The sequence below is a fragment of the Protopterus annectens genome, chromosome 7.part0 (assembly GCF_019279795.1).
Source record: "Protopterus annectens isolate FY-2018-M chromosome 7.part0, PAN1.0, whole genome shotgun sequence".
Classification (NCBI taxonomy): Eukaryota; Metazoa; Chordata; order Ceratodontiformes; family Protopteridae; genus Protopterus; species Protopterus annectens.
Genome location: NC_056739.1, coordinates 1,101,340,289 through 1,101,362,350, shown reverse-complemented (window position 1 = coordinate 1,101,362,350; position 22,062 = coordinate 1,101,340,289).

Sequence of the window (22,062 nt, the reverse complement as noted above, 5' to 3'; positions counted from 1 at the left end):
TTCCCTTACAAAAAAAAGACATGGTGTCCACATTCCAAGCCAGAGGACTTGGCACTCTGGAACAGAATGGAATAACTTGTCTATTCACAGGGAAGGCAAAAATATATACCCAAGGAGATGAGGAGTATCCCAACAATATACAATGTCCATAAACACCTCCCTGTGAAGCATCCATTCCTGGGGATTTGTCATAGGCCTGCTCAAAGAGTCTGACATCAGATTATGCTGTGAAGGGATGTAAATCACCTGAAGATTCAAGTGAAGGTGGAGTACAGAAATGTCAAACCTGGTGAGCCAGCCTGCAAAGAAGGTAAAATGTTGTGCCCCCTTGTTTGTCGACGTACCATATGACTGTGGTATTGTCTGTAAAAACCTTTAGAGGACCTGGAACCCAAAGGGAGTAAAAAGCCTGGAGAGCTAGAAGTAGAGTCCAGGAAGGACATGAAAGTTCTTACATTAAAGAACGTTTCACTCCCATGTGGCCATGTTGTGTTCCCTCTGTATTGTTATATTGCTGTTGTGGACTTTTGGTCTTTGTCTCAGAGAGACCCTTAGTTCTCTTACAACTGTGAACTTTTATTTAGAGTCCTCATCTTCTTGATGTTGATATGGTCTGTCAGTTGTTGATGGGACCAAAGACAATGGACTTTTAAGTGATTGGAGGATTGGAAGCATACATGTACAGCTTGTGAGGAACCTGAAAATGCAGGCCTGGATTCAGGGAAATCTGATGAATGCCAGTGGAGCTCACACTTGAGACAATGTACGAGAGTTATTACTTATAGGAATTTCTTCTAAACTTCCAGGAATCTAATACAATATGGGGACATCTGTAACATACTATTACTTGGAAGCTTTGTTTGTCCCTGGTAAACTTTAGTTCTTGAAGCTCTGGGTATCTGTCTAGATGGGATATACAGTCCCTAACAAATATGGAGAAATTACCACAGTTTCTATTAGGCCTAAAAGCATGGGAAGTGCAATACCCAAGTATGGAAGGAGTGTTTTCTTTACATTTAAACCACGTCTCTGTAGCTTCACATACATGGGCATGTTCTAGATGCAGAAGCACCCGGATAATGAGAGGTTTGTTATTAAGACTTCTAATGTTGTGAAGAGCCACCTTAATGTGACCAAGTTTGTTAAGCTGGCATATCCATTAGATGAGCTCTGTCAAAAATGGTTCTATGGGGCAGCTAAGGATTTTCCAGTATGTGAAACCTTGTAAACAAAGCATGTAGGCCATCCCTTGTAAAACAAGTAGGACTAGCAATCACCTCATCCCAGACTGATACATTCTGGAGCCTCCTGAAATGACATCAGCTTCTAAGCCAATTGTAAAAGCTAGTCATCTTCTCCTTATACCTGAGCATGATTCTTGGTAAAGGAAGGATTCCAGAAAGGACCAGAGCCTCACCTGTATCCATTATATGCACAGAAAGTTCTAATATATCTCTTTGTGTGCCCCTCAGGGCTTTGCATCCCAGGCCATCCAATCCCACATGGATCACTGCCATGTCATAGTCATACCTGTCTTGGGAAATGGTCATGATGGCCCTTATAATGTCTGTGGCCCTATTTATTTATTATTTTATATTTTGCATTAATGTTATGGTGTTTTGCTACCTAGGTTTACACTGCTCACCTGATTAAATAATTGTGCACTGATAGTAAACTAATTAGCAAGCTGTTGTGTATAAAAGGAGAGGGACATATTAGATTGTTTATTCTGATGAAATCCTATATCATTTAGGACAAAAGAACTAAATCAATATTTTTGTGTAAATAAAGTGTGTGTTTTATGGGTATGGACTTGGTAATCATTCTTTCAGGCTGCTAGTGTTACATGGTTTTTTGACTGTGGCCCTGGAAACCAAAAAGCAGCTGACTGTAATTGTGTCTTTCTATCCTTATCCAGCCTGGTGAGTATGGAGTCTGCATATCTAAAAATTAATTCACCAATTATTAAAAGATTATTGTCAGAAGCTAATTTATGAATACTTGATTGGGAGCAAATCAGCTGATGATGACTTGTTGATGTAAGTATCCATGAGGAAGATGAGCTGAGGGATTTCCATTGAGACATGGTTACAAGTTCTACAACGTTTTGTCAACAATTTTTTACCACATCAACGTATATGACATTTGCAATCACTTCATATTGGTGCCTCTAATAAACAGAGTCTTCTGTGTTAAGTAGGTTTTCATTATTAGTGGACATAGGGTAGGTGCTACGCTACCTTAGGATACCAAACACTAAGAAGCTGGCAACAGAAGGGACACAAGTTTACTGGCCCTCCATATTGTCCAGTTCTGTGAGTGTTAGCTGTTTAAGTGCACAAGGAAGCTAAGGGAGGGCTGGGGGAGTACTACCAGATTAGTATCCATGACACCAACAGAGTGACACACAGAGCACTGATGCTACCAACACATCAAGAAGCAAATCAGAACAGTCAAGAAAAAGAAGTATACACTAATGCTACCCTGGGCACAATCTAATCAATTGTCAATTAAGGGATGAAGCAAATGACAGTTCGGGAGTACTGAATTAAAGAAAAAATTTAAATATGCTCTTTATTCACTATTTAGCTACAACTACAATGACACAGCACAGAACATAACTCAGTGCTCTGCAATACAATAAACTGCAATTAAGCAAAACAAAAGCCACAAAAGAACCAATCAGAAAACAAATCTGGGAAAATTAATGGATCACACTCACTTAGAAAATGGCAGTAGTTGTTTTGCTCTTTGGTCTATACTCTTCAAAGTAATATTTTGGAAGTGAGAGCCATATATACATATCTCTGTAACCTCTGGGAATCATGAATGTGTATGAGATGTACTATGTATCTTATTTTTATTGCCAACATGTTGAGAATAGACATATTTTGGTGCCATTTGGTCACTTCCTGAATTATTTCAAGAAAGTCAATAAAAATCCAGAAAAAAATAAACTATCAAAGACGAGAGAATCAATGATTTCAATAACGTTAAGACAGTAGAGCCAGGAAGAAGTGCAATGAAGCATGCAACTTGTGGCAGAAATGCCTTTGGACATTCCGACACCAATATATTAGCAATAACTATAATACCTGCAGATATTTTCACTGATATCGTACTTTATTAAGGGTATGCTATGTTTTAGATACAGCTGGCATATTCATTTTTAAGTGTTATGCTCTTCTTCAGATTGCTTGGTATAATGTCAAGTCATGAAAAAAATATGCATTAGAAAGAGATTTGCTCTTGATACTATGGGTTTCCAGCTATGATTACTGAAGTACAGAGAAGAAAAATGTCATCCACAAAACGTGGTTTAATGGCAATACATATTTTTTTATCCAGTAAAGCAGAGTGTGAGCGAACAATGATAGGTCAAATATGTGTTCTTTTAAGGTTAATATTGGAACACAATTTATTCATTTTCTATGGGCATTACTACTTACATCTTGCGCCAACTCTTATGCCAATATTGTATTAACCTACTGGGAGGAATTTGTTCTCTCTGAACACAGATGGAGGTCCCTTATCCTTTTTTTACCATTGTTTTGTGGATGATATTTTTCTTCTTTGGTCTGGCACTCCCCAACAGTTTCAGAAAATTGTGTACTACTTAAAAAGAAGTACAGAATTTCCATGATTTACTTTCAAGATCTCTGGCATGGAAGCTGAATCTTTGGATGTTAAGATCTATAAAGATGCTTCTCTAAAAGTGTGCACTAGACCATATAAAAAGATTGTTGGAAGAATACTAAGTTAAAAAAGGACTGTATGCATCCACGACACATTTTTCTGAATTTAGTTAAGGGTCAATTGCTGAGGACATCCAAGTTATGAACAGAGGAATATGTCTTTCAGCAAGAAGTGGAACAACTTCAAAGACATTTTCTTGATAGAGGGTATAGAAGAAAGGATCTGACCCCAATGGAGAACAGTATGGAAGATGTTAGAAAAGGACCTGGCAACCACGGTCCAAAGCAACAGAAGAATGAGAAGAGAAAAGAAATTATGCTAGATCCATCTATCCCAGGGTTACACTGAAATATATTAACAGAGCTGGATGCATTTGTCAAGTTATCAGAAATAATTGGAAGATATTAAGAACGAACGAGGATATGAAAGGATTGGTTAGTTTGTCCCCTGTTTTTTCGTTCAGGAATAATGCAAACTTGGAAAGGTTGTTATGTAGAGATATATAACCACATATGACTCTAAGTTTTACATCATCCAAAATAGGAACGTATGCCTGTGGAAATTGTAAAGCATGCATGCATATCAACCACAAAAAAAGGTTTGTACATCCAGTGATGAAGAGAACTTTTGAACTATGATTTTGTGCTAATTGCAAGTCAAAAATATGGTTTATCTTGCCACCTGCAAGTTCTGAAGTGTTCTTATGTTGACAAGACTAACTGCATGTTAAAAGAAAGGATTCTACAGCATATTGGTTACATAAGTCGACGTGATATCAGAAATCCATTATACAAATGTATTGTTGAATTTCCTACACAGAGTTTTGTTTTTATGGTGTTGGAGATCATATATATTGTTATAGGAGGTGGTGACATAACTGATCATACTGAAAAGGAAGAAGTACGATGGATTACAGAACTACGTGCGGATATTTTTCCGGGATTGAATGATGTCATCCCCCTCAAACCCATTCTAAAGGGGTGTAGGATTTTAGATTTTGATTGAATACAGCTGACAGAAAGAATTATTTTGATTGGCTGTTCTTTTTTAACCTGAATGGCATTATAAATATTTAGATCTGATGAAGGGCGGTAGCCTGAAAGCACTAATCTCAATTATCATTTTGTTTTGTTTGTTTTTATTAAAAATTGTATCTGTATCTCAGCTGTGGTGGTCTGACTAGTGTGGGTGTGCTATTTGGATCTTGTTACGAAGTCTGGGACCTTTGGTGTTCGTTCGTTTCCTGGTTTTCAATGCTTTGTATGTCTTTCAGCTGAATGACATTCTTTTTTTAACTATTTGGATGTCATTATGTTGTTGCTGATTAACTGATTTTAAACAAATGTCATAGACCCTAGTGAAAAGTAAATGAAATATGAAAAAGCATTTGATCTCTGTTTTTCAAATGAAAACACCAGCATCCCTGGGGAGGCCCATGACTGTATCAGAGGAGGCTGAAGAAGTCTGAAAATGCTGAATTGTGAAACAGTGCCCAGTCACTATTAAGTCTACATAGGCAGAGGCTAAATGTGTAAGGTTAGTAGTCTACAAATACACATATCTAATTGCAAATCAGTTGTAAAAAAGAATAATTTACTGCACCAATCTTGATTATTTCTGCTGTCTCTTAGGTGGGTACTGGGGAGTTGTAGTCTCTTTCTGTGCAATGCTTTGCATGCTTTTTCATAAAGGGTGGCTCAAAGAACTTTTATGATATGTATGACAGCCTCAAGGACTTTTATATGTTTTGAGGGATATAGTTTATTTATTTAAATAGCTATGACTCGCAGCACTTTCCAGTAGCACAACATGTTCCTACCGTCATAGCCCACTGCTATGTGTATAGTTGCTTAAGATATAACAAATCTAAACAATGTGAGGAAGAAGGGTGTTTAGGTGATTAGAATGGCAAGTAGAATGAGTGAATGCATTACAACTATCACAAATTGCCACCAATTTGTTTGTGATGATGTTTGTACTGACAGTAGCTCCTAAATCATGCCATAAAAATTAAAAACTAGACTAGCAGTGACAGTCACTATTTATAAACTACATTATCACTATTTCAATATTCTTGTCATGAAAAAATGAAATACTGATGACAGTGAAAGAGAATTAATGAATGTGAAGATAAAACGGTGGGGGGGGGGGGGTAGTGCAAGAACCAGAGACTACTGAATATTCAGCCAAAAGTACACAATGTATCTCATTCTAAAAAAAAAAATGGCAGTTGTACCAACTACAATAAAGCAATGATGTAGTAAAACAGACTACTGAGAGAACCGCAAATGAAACAAAGCTGAGTTAAGGGTGTAAGAAGCAATCTGTAGAATTGTTTAAATGAATTTGGTGTTTACAAATGCTAGATGAATTACTGAAAGGCAGAAAAAGTAATTAACTGAAAAAATTACACAGAACTAAAATAATCAAATTGTTTTAAAGGAACAAAACTATGATACCAGCAACACAGACTGGTAGGTGAGAAAAAAGAGGGCTTCTAGCCTATAAATATTTTTGTGCTATTTTTTGTTTCCCTCCCAACTAACCATAAGCTGCTGCCAGTGCCACCCATCAATTTCTGGGTCTACCAAACCCTTCCAACCTCATGCCAGCTTGCTCTGACCAACTTCCAGGCCAGCAAGAAGATCCAGGCATCATGGGGCAGTGTCATAATGTTGCCAAGGGAGAGTATTTCCATTTCTGTCTTTCTCCTGCACATGTCCTTTAAATGCCTGATGGTGAGGTGTGCAATGAGCATCAGTGTTAAACTGCCCCTCACTTCAACAAGGGGCTGATGTCAGTAGGGTGTTCTGCCCACCCACAGAGGGCACATCATGGTAATTTCCCTGGTCTCCACCACTGGAAATCACATCTCATTTGTGTGCCCAAAGCATTTGCTCCACCCTTCGTCCCTATTCTTCCCCTGGATGTGCATGACCATCCTCCATGGTTACACTGTGAAAGCCCAAGTTGTAATTCAAACTCAGGTTCTCTGGGACATAGTTAGGATGTTTTCTCTCTACATTACCATCCCAGACTTCTAACCTACAAAAATTAAAACAAATGTTTACTTTAAAGTGTCACTTCAAGGTCACAAAAATGGAAAAGTAATAAAACATATCAACAATTAAATAATACATTTCTTATTTAATATTAAGTCCAATAAATAAGGATATTTTATACAAGCTATGGAAAAATTAAACAGACATTAGCAAAGATGCTAGATTATGAGTTATTAAATTTCAAAATTTCAAAGACCGTGAAAATAGGTTTGGAGCTGAAGTATTAAGACTGAGTTAATGCAGCCTTCCCTGATACTCTGAAGAATATTTCCATAAGATGGTTGCATGAAAGAAAAATATCTTGTGGCAACAAAATTTAAATATACCTTTGCAGCTTTCAGTAACCTCCTAACTGGTATAGTGGAGCTGACACATATAGTAATAAGACTGCAGTATATCTTCATCCTAAGTAAATTCCAATTCTAAACATGCAATATATATCAAGACTGGGCTGGTTATTCGAACAAGGCTTGCACTTCAATTTCATAATGGAAAAATTGTTATGAAACTATTTAAGAATAATTTTATCTCAATAATGCTAGTGATAAGGATATATACTCCAGTGCTCCTAGCAGTTCCTGGTGAAATTAAAGAGACCAGCATCAGAGAGCCAGCCAAGAAGGTTAGATTGAGTCCTTAATAAAGTTAAAGTGGATGGTTGTGGGATCAGCTTCTATAATGCAGGACACCTGAGGTATGCAATGCATGTGACCTATGGAGGCACACAAGGGAATATAAAATTAGCCACCATAATAGCATGTGTGCATTCAGAGGCTTACATATGCACTGCTGTAGAGTGACATTGTGTTTTCTGCTTGGTGTAGGACCAACATTGTTGAACTAGACAGTTGCAGGGCTGAATGCTAGAACACAGAAGGTTGTGATGAGGAGAACAATGTCAGGAATTAGGAAAGTAAGTAGTGGTTTAATGCAGGGGTCTCTCCTGGGCCCTTCACTATTCAGTGAGTTTTGTGTTAGACATTTCTGTGGAAGTTTACTTTCCCCCAATGTATGTTGATCATTAGCCCTCTCCCTGCCAATTGGCCCATTCATTCCCCATCACTAAGGCGATGTTCAACCCAGGATGGACCATCACTGAAATGTCCATCAGAGGTTCAACCAAAAACCTTGGATTGCAGCTTTTTGTTTTCATTCATATGGCTACCCAAAATGCCAGAGAAAGGGACATGCAGTGGGTTAAATATGAAGAACATGCCCTCACTACTGCAAGGGGCTTTTTTTGAGCAGTCTTGCCCTTCCTCTCAGAACATAGGAAGTGGTTTCCCCTGGACTCCACCAGGGAAATTTGCACCTGCCTAGTGTGCCCTCAAGTGTACACATAACTAACTACCCACTCCCAGAAGAGGTGAGCAAGCAATGCTTCCTCACTCCTGCCCTCCCTGCCTGACTTGTCAAGTCATGGGACCTCTAATCAAACCCTAGACACCTGGACTGCAGTCAGGGATTCATCCCTCTGTACCATGGAACCAGACCACAATAAACATGCTTGCTGATGGCTCAATGATAGGTGCACCAGTGGAGGATGGGAAGATCCAGTCTAGTGAAGGATTTGTAAATGATGAAATAGTCTGGTAGACAAGTGGCAGTTGAGGTTCAGTACAAACAAATGCAATGTACTGCATTTACATCCTGGTGAGAATTATCAGCTGGGAAGAGTGGAAAATGGTGGGAACAGAGCAGGAAAGAAAGGTGAGGGTGTCGATCATACCTGGACTGGAACACTTAGAGCAGCATGAGAAAGCAGTGGCAGCAGTGAACCAAATGCTCAAGTGTATCCTCAGTGAGATAGAGTCCAGAAGCTGAAAGGCAAAGCTTCCACTTTACAGGGCTTTAGATCATACTCTTGAGTATCATGAGCAGGCCTTTGTCAGACCTCTGTCTGAGTATCATGTGCAGGCCTTGGTCAGACATTACTCTGAGTACGATGTGCAGGCCTTGGTCAGATGTTGCTCTGAGTAATGTGTGCAGGTCTTGGTCTGACCTCACTGAACACTATGTACAAGCCTTGGTCAAACCTCATTCTGAATACCGTGTGTAGAGGCCATGCAAAGAAAAGAATATCAGATGTAATGGGGCATAGTACAAAGAGGAGAAAAGGACATCAGACTGCTGGAATAAATGTGGAGCACACTACCAGAAAGACCCATGGGATGAAAGGAAAGGAATATGCAGTTAGTGGAGCAAGAATTCTTCCCATTTGAAACCAGAAGAGACAGGGACATATGATACTAGTGTATAAGATCATGTCAGAGAGCTGTAAAGGAGTCTTTCTGGACAGGAAGGACAAAAGGGGAAAAGGGAGTTAAAGCAGCATATTGTAGGGCTAACTACTTCCTGGAGCTCCAAAAGCACTTTTTCAGATCAAGAGCTACAGACCCATGGGATGCTCTACCAGAACTGGTATTAGAGAGGTACTCAATAGAGATATTCAAGCATTGGGCATATGAAAAAACAGAAAGGGAGGTATGTAGCCAGGAAGGTTCAGTAGAGTCCTAAAGCAATTGAAAGAGCAGCCTAGAAAGATGTATTATCTCCTCCTTCTGAGTTAAGTAAGGGTACTCTAATGTATTGGAATGTAATGTATATAGGGCACAGAGGTATCAGAAAAAGGGAAAATAGCCCTGCCACTGTCCCCAAAATGTTGATGGTACCTTGGCACACAGCTACCTAAAATCTAGTAGGGATCAAGCTCCCACCAGATATGGTGTAAATCAGTGGGTTGGTAGAAAGCATACAAGGGCATCAATGTTAAGGATAAGATTTATTTTCTGGTAACCAGGTTTATGAAATCAATAAATCAGTAAATACAATAATATACATTAAACAGTAAGGAAAAAATATGAGGTACACAGAATTTCTCATTTTACCACAAACATTTTGCAGAAAAGTGAAATATAAATAACATAATAATTTCCACCCATAAACAGCATTATTGTTAGATTTATATCAGCTTGCTAAAGTAAAACTCAGTGCAATTACTACAAAATTAAACAGCTGAAAAATACTTTCAGTAAGCCTCAAAGTATATTGTCTACAGGAGGGGCAAGCTTCCCTGTACTCCCATGTGAAAAGGAAGCATTTGCCAAGCTTATATACACAGAGTCTATGGCTGCACAATATTGAGTAAAAGTCTAAAGTCCATTAGTACTGAAAGTGGCTTTTAACAGAATTACTTCACAGTAACTGTCTTCTCAGAAGATGCTTTTGTATAACTAAGTGACCTCCTCTGTAATATTCATTTTTCTTTTTACTACAATCATTCCTATCTAAAATGAAAAGCATTTCATTATGTGTAGCATTTTGAGTTGATCACAAATGTACACTTCCTAGCTCTATGTAAGTAAAGGCAAGACTGGAGTCAGTTACAGAAAGACAAAATGCAACCTTAAGGAGAAAGAGAGAACCTTCAAACATTGAGTCATAGTTCTGTTTATTGGCTTTCAGTAATATTGCCAAAACTGTAAATAAAAGCCTTTCTTTTGAAATGCAGTTCACAATACATGGAAAATGATGGACCAGCATGCTTGCAAAACCAGTGTACGTGTACTATAACAGGTTAACAGAATGACTTGATATTATTACAGTCAGTGCCAATATGGCTTAATATGTTCTTATAATCTGCATTACAACAATACTCCAGTTTACTGTTTAAAAAAAGCCTGCCTGACAGATTTTAGTAGGTTACAATGCAATCTTAAATAAGAATACATTAATTCTAGAAATCAATTTGCCTGTACCACCCTTTTAAAAAGAGAACTGCTTGAGTCTTAATGGAAAACAGAGACATTCGTACTTTGTGATCACATCACTGCTGAAGTATTTTATCAAATGTTTCATCTGACTACATACCTTTCTCCCAGCCCACAGCCTTCCTGTCACAGTCTTGTTCTCTTTTTTCCCCAATGAGCCATAAATTATAGTTTGACGACTTTAATTTGTACAAAGTATGCCTGGCTGCCTCTGGCACAAGCAGCCAGCTGCTATAATAAGGTTAATATATATTCATTTTAACATTACTAGATGTACCAGATAACAGAAAGAAATACAGCAGTCATAATTTCAGGGGATGCCCTGGTGGATGTAACCTACTGTATGACCTCAAAGATATGATCACAAATCTCCCACAGACAAGGACTGAAGTCAATGAGTGAGTGAGTGAAGATGTTTGTTTTCATCTTTTCATTACGTGTGTTTGGAAACATGCCCAGGTACTCTCTATTTAATGACCACACAGAGTGCTATCTGTCCCATTCAGAAACAAAGTAATATTTCAGTTTTACCCCTTGCCAGAAATACGGCAACTGCTCAGTGGTCAGAAGTAATGACACAATGGGCAGTGAACCTATCATTCAAAAATGAATTTTAAATTAAGGTCATCAAATTTGATTGCTGACAGTGTACAGTACTGAAATATTGAACCCTTCCTGCCGTGCTCTTTAACTAATCTGCAGTTCTGTACTAGATAAGAAAAGCAGTAAGGAGACTTTTCTTAACAGGCAGTCCTAAAACTTCTAAATACCAGAATCAATGACCCCTGAACAAAGATCACATGGTTCCACTAGTAGTCTCTGTGCCAAGGACCAGTAGGTTTTGTTTCCCCTAAATGTTAGCCTCTCATAATGTGTATGATTCCAAAGGATGCTTCAGAATTAATGCAGTACTACAGTCGTACAGGGAAGTAATTATCAATAGCAAGTACTTTTCAAGCAAAAAAAAATGTTTGTTCTATACCAGATAAGAATAGTTGCTCTACACTGTGTTTAAACAGATAAACATGCCAGTGTTCAGCAATGATGAAACTAGTCATCACATGAAGATGTTGTTCTGTTTTAATTTGTTGCCACTAATATATATCAAAACTGCAACCTGATTCTGGATTCACCAATTATAATATACCTGTAGGCAAGAATAACAGAAACATCTGCAGAATAAGCCATTATAGCTGAGGGCCCACTCAATGTTCAGGGCCCAGTGTGTTTTTGGGAATTCAGATATTAAGTTAAATGTTGGTATTTAAGGAAAAACTCAGAACAAGCATTAGGTATGAGGTGGAGAACTATCTAGAAAAGTCAAGGCAATTCAGGCCATTTTTGTGGGTATTCTGTCTCTGCTGACTTTATGCTTTCACAAGCCACTTAACTCTCTACTCTGTCCAACGATGATTCACTCTGTTCTGGTAGATTATTCCTGTTGTGACTCCTCTCTGGATATCCTAATGGTTAAAAGAGACAATTTTATGTAATATATGAGAATCGGGTAGAACAGTGAGGAGACTGAGATTTATACGTAAGATGCTGGAGATTCACACATGTAACGCCCAAATGAAGTTTTAAATACATAAGTTACACGGGCTAAAACAGTAGAGTAAAGCACACTGATATATATGTTGCTGTTAAAAATCTGCACCATAACTGTTACAGACCAATGTCATGACAAGGTCCCCATAAATTCTCCCTTTCCAGAAAGGAAATCAAATAAGCTGCCTAAGTCCATTTGAACCAAACAAGCCTGTATACGAACTTCATTTTTACTGTAATACATGGAGTTCATGTACATGCTTGTTTGGTGCGTTTTCTGTTTGGTTCCTGGTCTTCTGTTATTCGCACTGCACCAGATATTTGGACCGTAGAAGGTTACACCCAACTGGGTCCTATGAAAAGGGATCAAACTAAGGGCAGCAAGTGCACCATTATTGCCTTCAGGGGGAAAAATAACTCGTTCACAATGTACAGCATAGCAAGGCACAGCCCCCCCCCCCAAAAAAAAATCTGTAAGAAACAGAGAAGAGAAAAAGTGGTTTAAGGTGGTCTGTGTTGCACATATATACATACAAATATTTCAAGCACAGGCTTTAATTCCCTTCTAGCCAACCAATATACCAAAACAGTTGTTCCCATGATGTGTCCAGGCTGTTCTTAAAATACCTAAAATAGTGGTTGTTTTAATGTAATTTGGTAGTCTGTTCCATACATCAGCAGCTCTCTTAGACAACCAATTAATACACTTCTCATTCCTATAGTATCTTTTTTAATTTCTCCAAGTCTTTTGGGCTTCTAATACCATGATGGGAATGGACCTCATTCCTAAGTCAAAGCATGATTAAAGTTCATGAAATTAGTATTGTTTCAATCTTTGATGTTAGCCAGAAGTGCTATCTGCAGCACCTGCAACCTGGCACATTGTCTGTCTATCTTCTACATAGATTGTCTGATAACTCTCTGATACTGTTTGAGAACCCAAAACATTCCTAGAAGTAGTTGTCTCTAAATGTCCTATATACCTGTATGAGGTCTCCTCTTAAATATTTATATGAGACATTGTACAGGTTCAGATATTTCAGTCTTTCATAATAACTTCAAATCCATGGATGTCCTTGGTATATTTCCACTGTACTCTTTCCAGTTTACTCTGCTTGCTTTCTTACAAGGTTTCCATATTGTTATTTCATACTCAAGTTTGGGTCTAATGTAACAATGACTTCATGATTTCTTATTTCCTAGACTTTATGAATCTTTTTATACAGCCCATAGTTCTATAACTATTATTAACCAAATGGTTGATATGATTAGAAAACTCAAAGCTGAATCTACCCATATACTCGTGTCCTTAAATGAATCTAGAGTTTCAATCATTGTGTGCTGTATTAAATGTTCACCTTTCAATTTATGTCTCACAAATCCCATATGCTTAGTTTTTCATGTATTTATCAGCATATTATTCTTCTGTACCCAAATGGTCAATTTAGTCAAGTTATTTTGCAGAGATGCCTTATCTGTAACACATGTAATCAGTTTAACTAATTTCAAGTCATGTGCTCATGTCCATACAGACTATAGAACACCTCAGATGAAAAAGACAGATCTGAAAGCTACAGTATGAACAAGTATGGGCCTAGGACAGAGCCCCATAGGACATCATTAATATAACCAAGAATTTCACCTTTCCAATTGCTATATGATACTTGCCATGTCCTATTTGTAAGCCATGCAGCTATCCATCATACCAAGAGTACATCAATACATAGTTATTCTAATTTATTGATCAGTATTTTGTGTGTGACCCTGTCAAATGCTGAAGTTATATCTATATAAAGTACATCACAGCACAATTTTTCAATCATAGCTGTTATTATATTATAGAACATCATGTCACAGGTGGTAATAATTCTATTTTCCTCATGTGCATGCTGATATATGGTTTCACGTCCTAACCTTTCCAGTTCTGACAATAACTTATCTTATATTACCTTCTCCATTATTTTTACACAACATTAAATCAGACTTAAGCATCTGTATGATTGCGTTTGTCCTACTCTCTTTTCCCTTAAAGACAGATTTAACAAGTGCATGTCTCCAATCTTGAGGAATCACCCCATATTTATATGACCTAATAAATAATAAATATAATGGTATCTCCCATTTTTTTAATTTCTCCAAGTCTTTTGGGTTTCTAATACCATGACAGGAATGGACCCCATTCTTAAGTCAAAGTAAGATTAAATTTCAAGAAATTGGTATTGTTCATTCCTTGATGTCAGCCAGAAGTGCTCTTCTCAGCATCCACAATGTGCCCAGTAATGACCCCTTCTGCAATTCGTATGGGGTTACATGTATTGGTAACATATCTAAATATGACTGTAAATTATTTTTTATAAGACCCGTTGCTCCCACTACTATTGGAACTGTCTTGGTATCTTTCTTCCACATTGCTCTTGTTTCTGCCTGCAGATCCTGATATTTTATGACTGTATCTCTCTGTACGCAGGACACTGTAGTCACTGGGTGTAGTGATTTCAATGATCGGTGCTACTTTTGTCTTCTTTTCATTGACCACTATATCTGGTTTTCTAGTATGTATCTTTTGAACTGTTGGTAATGGATGATCCCATGTGATGTAAACATCATTTTCTATGATGCTTTGTGGCTCATGTTTCCAGTGTTTTTCAGCCACTTTAGTACCATAATATTTGCACAATAACCAGTGCAACAATCTTGCCACATTATTATGCCTTTCAGTATACAGTCCTTCTGCCATCAGTATGTCACAATCAGCAATGAGGTGTGCAACTGTTTCCAATTCAGTTTTACAAAACCTTCATTTGTCTGTTTCTCCCACATGTTCAATGGACTTTGTAAACCAACAAGTACGCAGCCCACTTTCTTGGGATGCCAATATTAACCTTTCATCTCTTGGTTTGAATTTGCCTCTCCTTAACTATTCCTGCATTCATTTCTGATCAACATGAGGTTCTTTCAGAAGTTTTCTGTGCTAGCAACTATATTTATGCATTTTTCACATTTCTTGCCTTCTCATTTGGTCCGTCACCTTATATTCTTTTTTTTGTTTTTTGGCACATTCAGTTGCTGCCTGATTTTTATCTATTTCTGGTTTGATTTCCATTCCTGCTTCACACCAATATGCTTCTGCTAGATTAAGCAGAGAAGTCATCTTAGATTTATTCTCTTTATGTTTCAAAACTTTCTCTACATTTGGGTCTTCTGAGGTCAGCAGATATATGTGGAGTCTCACGATTGCAGATCTATACATGTAATCAATTTCAAGGAGGTCTATCCCTCCTTCGGAATGCGTAATATATAATCTTAGTATGCACTGATTTTTATATATTATCCTTCTTGTTTTCCTGTCTAATCTATCCACTATGTTTTGGGGCCAGTCAATCACTCCATAGGTTCATAGGTTCATAGGTTGGTACTAGGCTATCAGCCCTAGGGCCTATACAAGCCTAACCATAACAATTCCCTGGCTATTTCTTCCCACACTATTTACTTCCCTGGACCCCTGTCTAGCAGGGTGACTGATGTGATCCCCGTGGTGAATTTCCTTTCTCCCATCCAATTGACAAGGTTCCTTTTGAAGAAGGCCAAAAAGGCACTCTGCTTGACATGTATGGGAAATCTGTTCCAGAGTCTGGGGAGTCTCTGGGTCAGGAACCTATACCTCCAGCATGTTTTGTTTATTGTGATGACAAGGTTTAGATCCCTGGAGCGTGTGGCTCTGAGGGATTGGGATTTCTTTAAGTGTAGCATGTCCAACAGCTCTGGGTTTGACATGGCCTTGTATGTTAAGCAGAGATCGCCTCTGAGTAAATGATATGTGACAGAGTATAGCTGGTGTTTTTTAAGGTGGTCAGCATAGGGCATCTGGTTTAGGCCTGTGATTCTTTTAGTGAGGTATTTCTGCGGCCTTTCAGTTGCTGCAGATGTCTTGAGAGGTACATACCAAATGGGGCATTGTATTCTATAATGGGTCTAATGAGGGATGAGTACAGTGGGACAATGACCTACTTTTTTCTGGATGAAAAGCCCTTAGTGATGAGGTGTGCCACATAGAAGGATTTCCTGACTGTTGTGGCGATGTGGTTATCGAAGGTGAGACCACTGCCCACCTGTGTCCCTAAGTCTCTTATCACACTTTAGGTGCTTAGTGTACTGCCACCTATATGGTAATTCACGGGTACATGTTTTTTCCCAAAGGGGATAACTATACATTTCTTGGCATTGAGCTTGAGCCCATGGCTCTGGCACCAAGCATCTGTTTCTGTAAGGCCCTTTTGTAGAGTATCCACATCATTTGGGGATTCAATAATGGCTTCCAGTTTGCAGTCATCTGTGAACTTTGTTAGCCAGAGTCTCTTAGTGTTGGCCTGTACTTCAGAGAAGTAGATGCCAAACAAGAGCGGTCCCAGGACTGAACCCTGAGGTACTCCACTTGTCACTTGTCTGGAGCTGGATTTGGAGTCAGCTACTTTTACAGTGTGGGTTCTATCAGTAAGCCAGTTAGCAACCCATTGGGTGACGTAGGGATTAATGCCCAGCTTAGTAAGTTTATCTATGATTCCAGAGTGGGGGATGGTGTCAAAGGCCTTGGCAAGGTCTAGATAGGCTGTGTGGACCACCTTACCCTTGTCCATGGCTCTGGAGACTGATTCGAAGAAGTCAATCAGGTTCAGGAGACAAGATCAGCCCTTCCCGAACACAAACCGGGTGGGGTCCAGTGTTTGAAGGTTGCCAATGTCTTTGTTTATAAGTTTCATGATAATACGCTCCATGGCTTTGCAGATAAGGCTCGTCAGACTGATGGGATGGTAGTTTCTGGAATCCAAGGTGGATCCCCCCTTGTGGAGTGGGATAACTGCAGCTCTGCGCCACTCAGTGGGCACGAAACCTGAGGTGAAGCTATGATTAAACATGACACTTAGGTGAGGTGCCAGTTCATATTGTAGTTCATGTAGTACACAGCCCAGGATGTAATCTGGTCCCATGTTAGCTGTATTCTTAGCTTTGGAGAGTGTGTTTTTTACCTGTGTGGCCGTTATTACCGGAATTTGGCAATCTTCCGGTATTGAGATGGGCCATTTAGGGGGTGAGAGGGGGGATGAAGATGGCACTGAATCGATCTGCCAGGATATTTGCAATATCCTTGGGATCAGTATATTTAATGACATTCTGTTTTAGCTCAGAGCAGATCTGGGCATTGCCATTTAGATTCTTGACATAGTTATAGAATGCCTTGTGGTTGTCTTTGGAATCTTTGGCAATTTTATTTTCATAACTAGCTTTGGAGGATTTTATGAGGGATCTCAGTTTCTTACTGAAGCTGGTAAGGGAGTTTTTTGCATCCTGGGATTTTCCTCTTTTCTGCAACAGTTTCTTCCATTTGTTGTAAAGTTTGTCTATGGCAGGGGACCACCAGATTGGCTTCCTTTTTTTGGATGAGAGCATCTAGGTTCTATTTGGGATGGCACGATTCATGCATGAGTGGATGTGCTCGTACAGTGCCTTAGTGTAGGATTCAGCAGTTGAACTTTCAGTTCCCGTCTGCATGGGTGTCATGAAGTTTGTCACTTCTGACTTGGGTAGCATGAAGATGGCCTTGGAGAAGTTTATTATGGAGGTTTCATTACTGGGGGGTGGGGGTGGGATGTGGATGTTAAGGGTGATTAGCTTATGGTCAGACCTGACTAACGAGGGGGTGACCATAGGTGTGGAGCATCGATTTCCCATGTTGGTAATGACCAGGTCTAGGATATTGGAGCCCCTAGTGGGACTATGGATTAGTTGATCCAGGGCGTTGGAATTTATAAATTCCAAGAACTGTTGGGCAAAGGTGTTGGTACATGAGTAGTTTTCCCAGTTAATGACAGGGTAGTTAAAATCACCCAGTATTAGGGTGTTTTGGTTCTATCTTAATATTTTCCAGTATGTTTAGAAAGGTGTAGTGAGAATCTTGGGGTATGGTGGGGGATCTGTAGCAAGCTACAATTTGGATTGCAGTCTTACTTAGTGTTAGTTGCACCTGGAGAATTTCAGACGCATTGTGTTGGGCAACTAGCCTGGTGGTGTGAATATCCTTGGTGAATATTGACACTCCTCCACCTTTAGTATTTCAGTCCTGGTTTGGTGGCCGAAAAGTGTGGTAAGAGTTGTAACCTGGTATTGCAGGGGTGCTCTCTGGAGCCTTGAACCAGGTCTCAGTTACTGCACAGATATCAATATTCTCCATTTTTAGGAGTGCCTCGAGAGAGTGCATTTTGAGGTTTAGACTTCTAGCATTGAGTAGCATTACCTTCAGATTTTGCATGCTTGTACCTGTTACGGTGCTTGTTTTGTCCTTTGAACTTTGCCTAAAAAAGGTGCTACAGGGCTGGCAAGAGCCTTAGCCAGTAACCTGAATCCCGGGGGCGAAAGGTGCAGACCATCTCTGGCAAAGCATCATGGTCTGTCAATCATGTTGTCCCAGGCAGACAGATACTGGATCCCCTTTGAATGACACCAGAAGCTTAGCCAATTGTTGAAGTTAATCATTTTGTCCTTATATTGTGGTATCATTCTGGGCGAAGGCAGGATGCTACTCAGGGCTAGGGTCATACCTGCCTGGGCCACATGATCCAAGAGCTCTTCCATGTCTCTTTTCATGTAGTCCAGGGAGGTACATCTCAAGTCACTTACTCCAACATAGACAATGACAGAGTCATATTTGTACTTGTTGTGGAGTGACTTGAGTGCATGCGTTATGTGGCAGATCCTGGCACCCGACAGGCAGCTGACTATAATTTCCTCCTTGTTCCAAAACTGTAAGCTAGGACAGGAAGAACAAAATGGTTTATAGCTTGGATTTTATTCCTAGATTTGAACACTGTTTTCAGGATTAATTTATGTCTTCCTTACTAAGTTTTATTCGCATTTGTTCATATTTTATTGTTGATCCTTCAATTCCCAAATATTTATACACTCCCTCTTGCTCAAGTTCTTTTATATCACATTCTGATGTTTTCTTGGTGCTGCAGTTTTCCTGCTTTAAAGGTTACTTTCGGACATTTATCAAGACCAAATGACATTCTTATATCATCTGAAAAAGCTTTGACAACTTGCAGTTGTGCTTTCAGTTCCTCATCTGATGAGCTATACAGTTTTAAATCATCAACAAAGAGAAGATGAGAAGCCTTTACACTTTGTTGTTTTCTAGGAGCCAAATTATAGCCATGACCTAAGCTTTAATAGACAGCTTAATGGGTTAAAGGCAAGACAGAATAACAGTGGTGACAGAGAGTCACCCTGGAATATCCTCCTTTAAATTTTTATCTCTGGAATAATAATTTGTCCTTTATCATGGCTTAATTGCAAAGTGGTCTGCCACTGTTTCATGATCACTGTAATGTAGTCGATCAGTGTAGGGTGCATCTTCTACACTTTAAGCACTCTTTTATCCATGAATGTGGGATACTATAAAATGCCTTTTTATAGTCAATCCATGCCATTCCAGTGTATAGTTTATATGTTGTCGGAAGGCAAGTTATTGGTCTATAGTTTTTAGGGCAGCTTTAGGTTCACTCTTAATTAGTAGCATTGTTTTTCCTGTTGTTAGTCAGGTTGATGTCTCTTCACAGTGTGCATATAAATAGTTCTTACTCATAGCTAAATCTTTGTGCAAAGGTGTTAATACTTTTAACCAGAAGTTATGTACTGCATCTGGGCCTGGGGTTTTCCAATTAGAGGCTGTTCTTAACTTTGTTTCATTTTCTCTGGCTGTTACTTCATCCCATTTCATATCCTGTACCTTTAAACTTTTTATTCTTTCTTTTACTTCTTCTATCTATTTAGTATCTTTGTTATGTTCCACAGGATCTTCATAAATGCTTCTCCAAAATGTATCTATTTCTTCTTTTTTTGGTGGTCTTTCAATTCCTTTTACCTTGTTAACCAACTCTCTATAAAACTTTTTTGGGTCATCAGTAAATTGCTTATTTTGTACTTTATATTTACCTGTGTATCTTCTAAGTTTTTCCACCTATGCTTTACTTTTTCGTTTGTTATTTACGATAGTGCATGATAGATCCTGGTCTGTTGTAATACTGTGCATTGTTTTTATTACGTCTATCTTTCTTAGTATTTTGTTGATCTGTTCCCTCTTCTATATTCTTCTAGCAGTGACACTTCTTATCTCAATTGCTTTATAGTTTTCTTTATTTGATATTTCCATGATGGTATTCGATTTTCCCCCCTTCCTTTCCCCGGGTTCCTATCACGTGATCAAAGTTTTGAAACTTCAAACACGACAATATCAAACTTGTCTGTTCAAAGTTTCAAAACTTCGAACATGGGAAAAAAATATAAAAGAAGCAACAGTAAACTAACTGTAGCAAGCAGGGGGGCAAGTCTCCCTGCACCCCCCCCCCACTCTTTAAATATACCAACTCCGAGATCGCACTACAGTGCAGTAAAGGGAAATATTCAGAGTTGGTATATTTAAAGACGGGGGGGGTGTGGGGTTACTGCACTGCAGTGCGGTCTCGGAGTTGGTATATTTAAAGAGAGGGATGTGTGTGTGTGGCACAGCCCCCCCACATGGGGGGTGCAGGGGGGGCTTGCTCCCCTGCTTGCAACAGTTAGTTTACTGTTGCATATTTTTTTTTTTTTTTTTCTGTGTTCGAACTTCAGCAAGTTCGACTATATGGTTTTGACCATATAGGGTTCAAACTTATTGAAGTTCGCTCACGTAATAGGAACCCCCTTTCCCCCACTACCCCGTGTTCTTGCAGTAGGACTTTATTAGTTATTAATTTAGCTGATCAGTAATATATCCTGTTTACTTCTGTTATATCACATGGATCTCTATGGACAGTCCTAATTACTGTGTTCATTTGTTTTATCAAACTTCTGAGTTTTTGGGTTTTATTGATCTTCTGCAGTCTATTTCTTTAATTGATCTTAATATGTCTATCTATCTCCATTAAATCAAGCAACTCTTCAACTCTTCTCTTAGCTCGTTGTTTTCTAAACTGAGGGCACATTTTTTTTTTATTTTCCATTTCCTGTGAGCATTCTATAAAAAGTTCTATTGCATCTTCATGTGGCACATTCTCTTCAATTTCATCCTGTGCCATCCGTTGCTCTATCATATGGGAACTCACTGGCCTATCACTCCTCAGCATTGACTGCATCAGAGTTTCCACAGTTTCCTGTTCCTTCCCTTGCTGTCTAGCTTCAAGTGAACATTTATGCTGGTTTCCTGTGGAAGGCTCCAGAATATCTTCATATGGCACCTGACCAATTGCTTCCTGTTCCACCAGTTTCCCCTTAATTTGGATATCCATTGCTTTATCCTGTTTTAGTGCTTTCTAAAGTAGATTTTCTGCACCAAATCTTTCACTTCACTGGTACTCCATAACCTTAATTTCTATTTCTTTAACTCCTCCATTGCTGATCTCCTTTTCTACTTTTCCTCTTTGTCTTCTTATTTTTGTATTGTAAAGTTTTCCATGTCTGCATTCCTTTGCCTGTATTTCTCATCAAATATCTTTGGTGCTGCTTTTTTGTATTGGTTAGTTTTGCTTTCTCCTTTGTATAAATATTGCACCATATTAAATCTCTTTTTCTTTCCCATGTCCATATTTCTGCTTCAGATGTCTTCTGATCTTCCTGCTTCTCCTTACTCTGTGGACTCGCTTGATCTTGCTGTGATGTAACCTGTGTTAGACCTTCTACACAAATTCCTTCACTTCACAGGCACTCCATAACTTTACCTTGTATTTTTTTTACTTCTACTTTACTAATCTTCTTTTCTACATTCCCTCTTTGTGATATTATTTTCTGTATTGGGAAATTTTCTATATCTGGATGCCTTTGCCTGCCTGTATTTCTCTTCAAATATCTTTGAGGCTGCTTTCTTTATATTGATTAATTTGGCTTTCTCTTTTGCATAAATATTGCATAAATATTACACTATATCAAATCTCTCTTTCTTTCCCATGTCCATATTTATT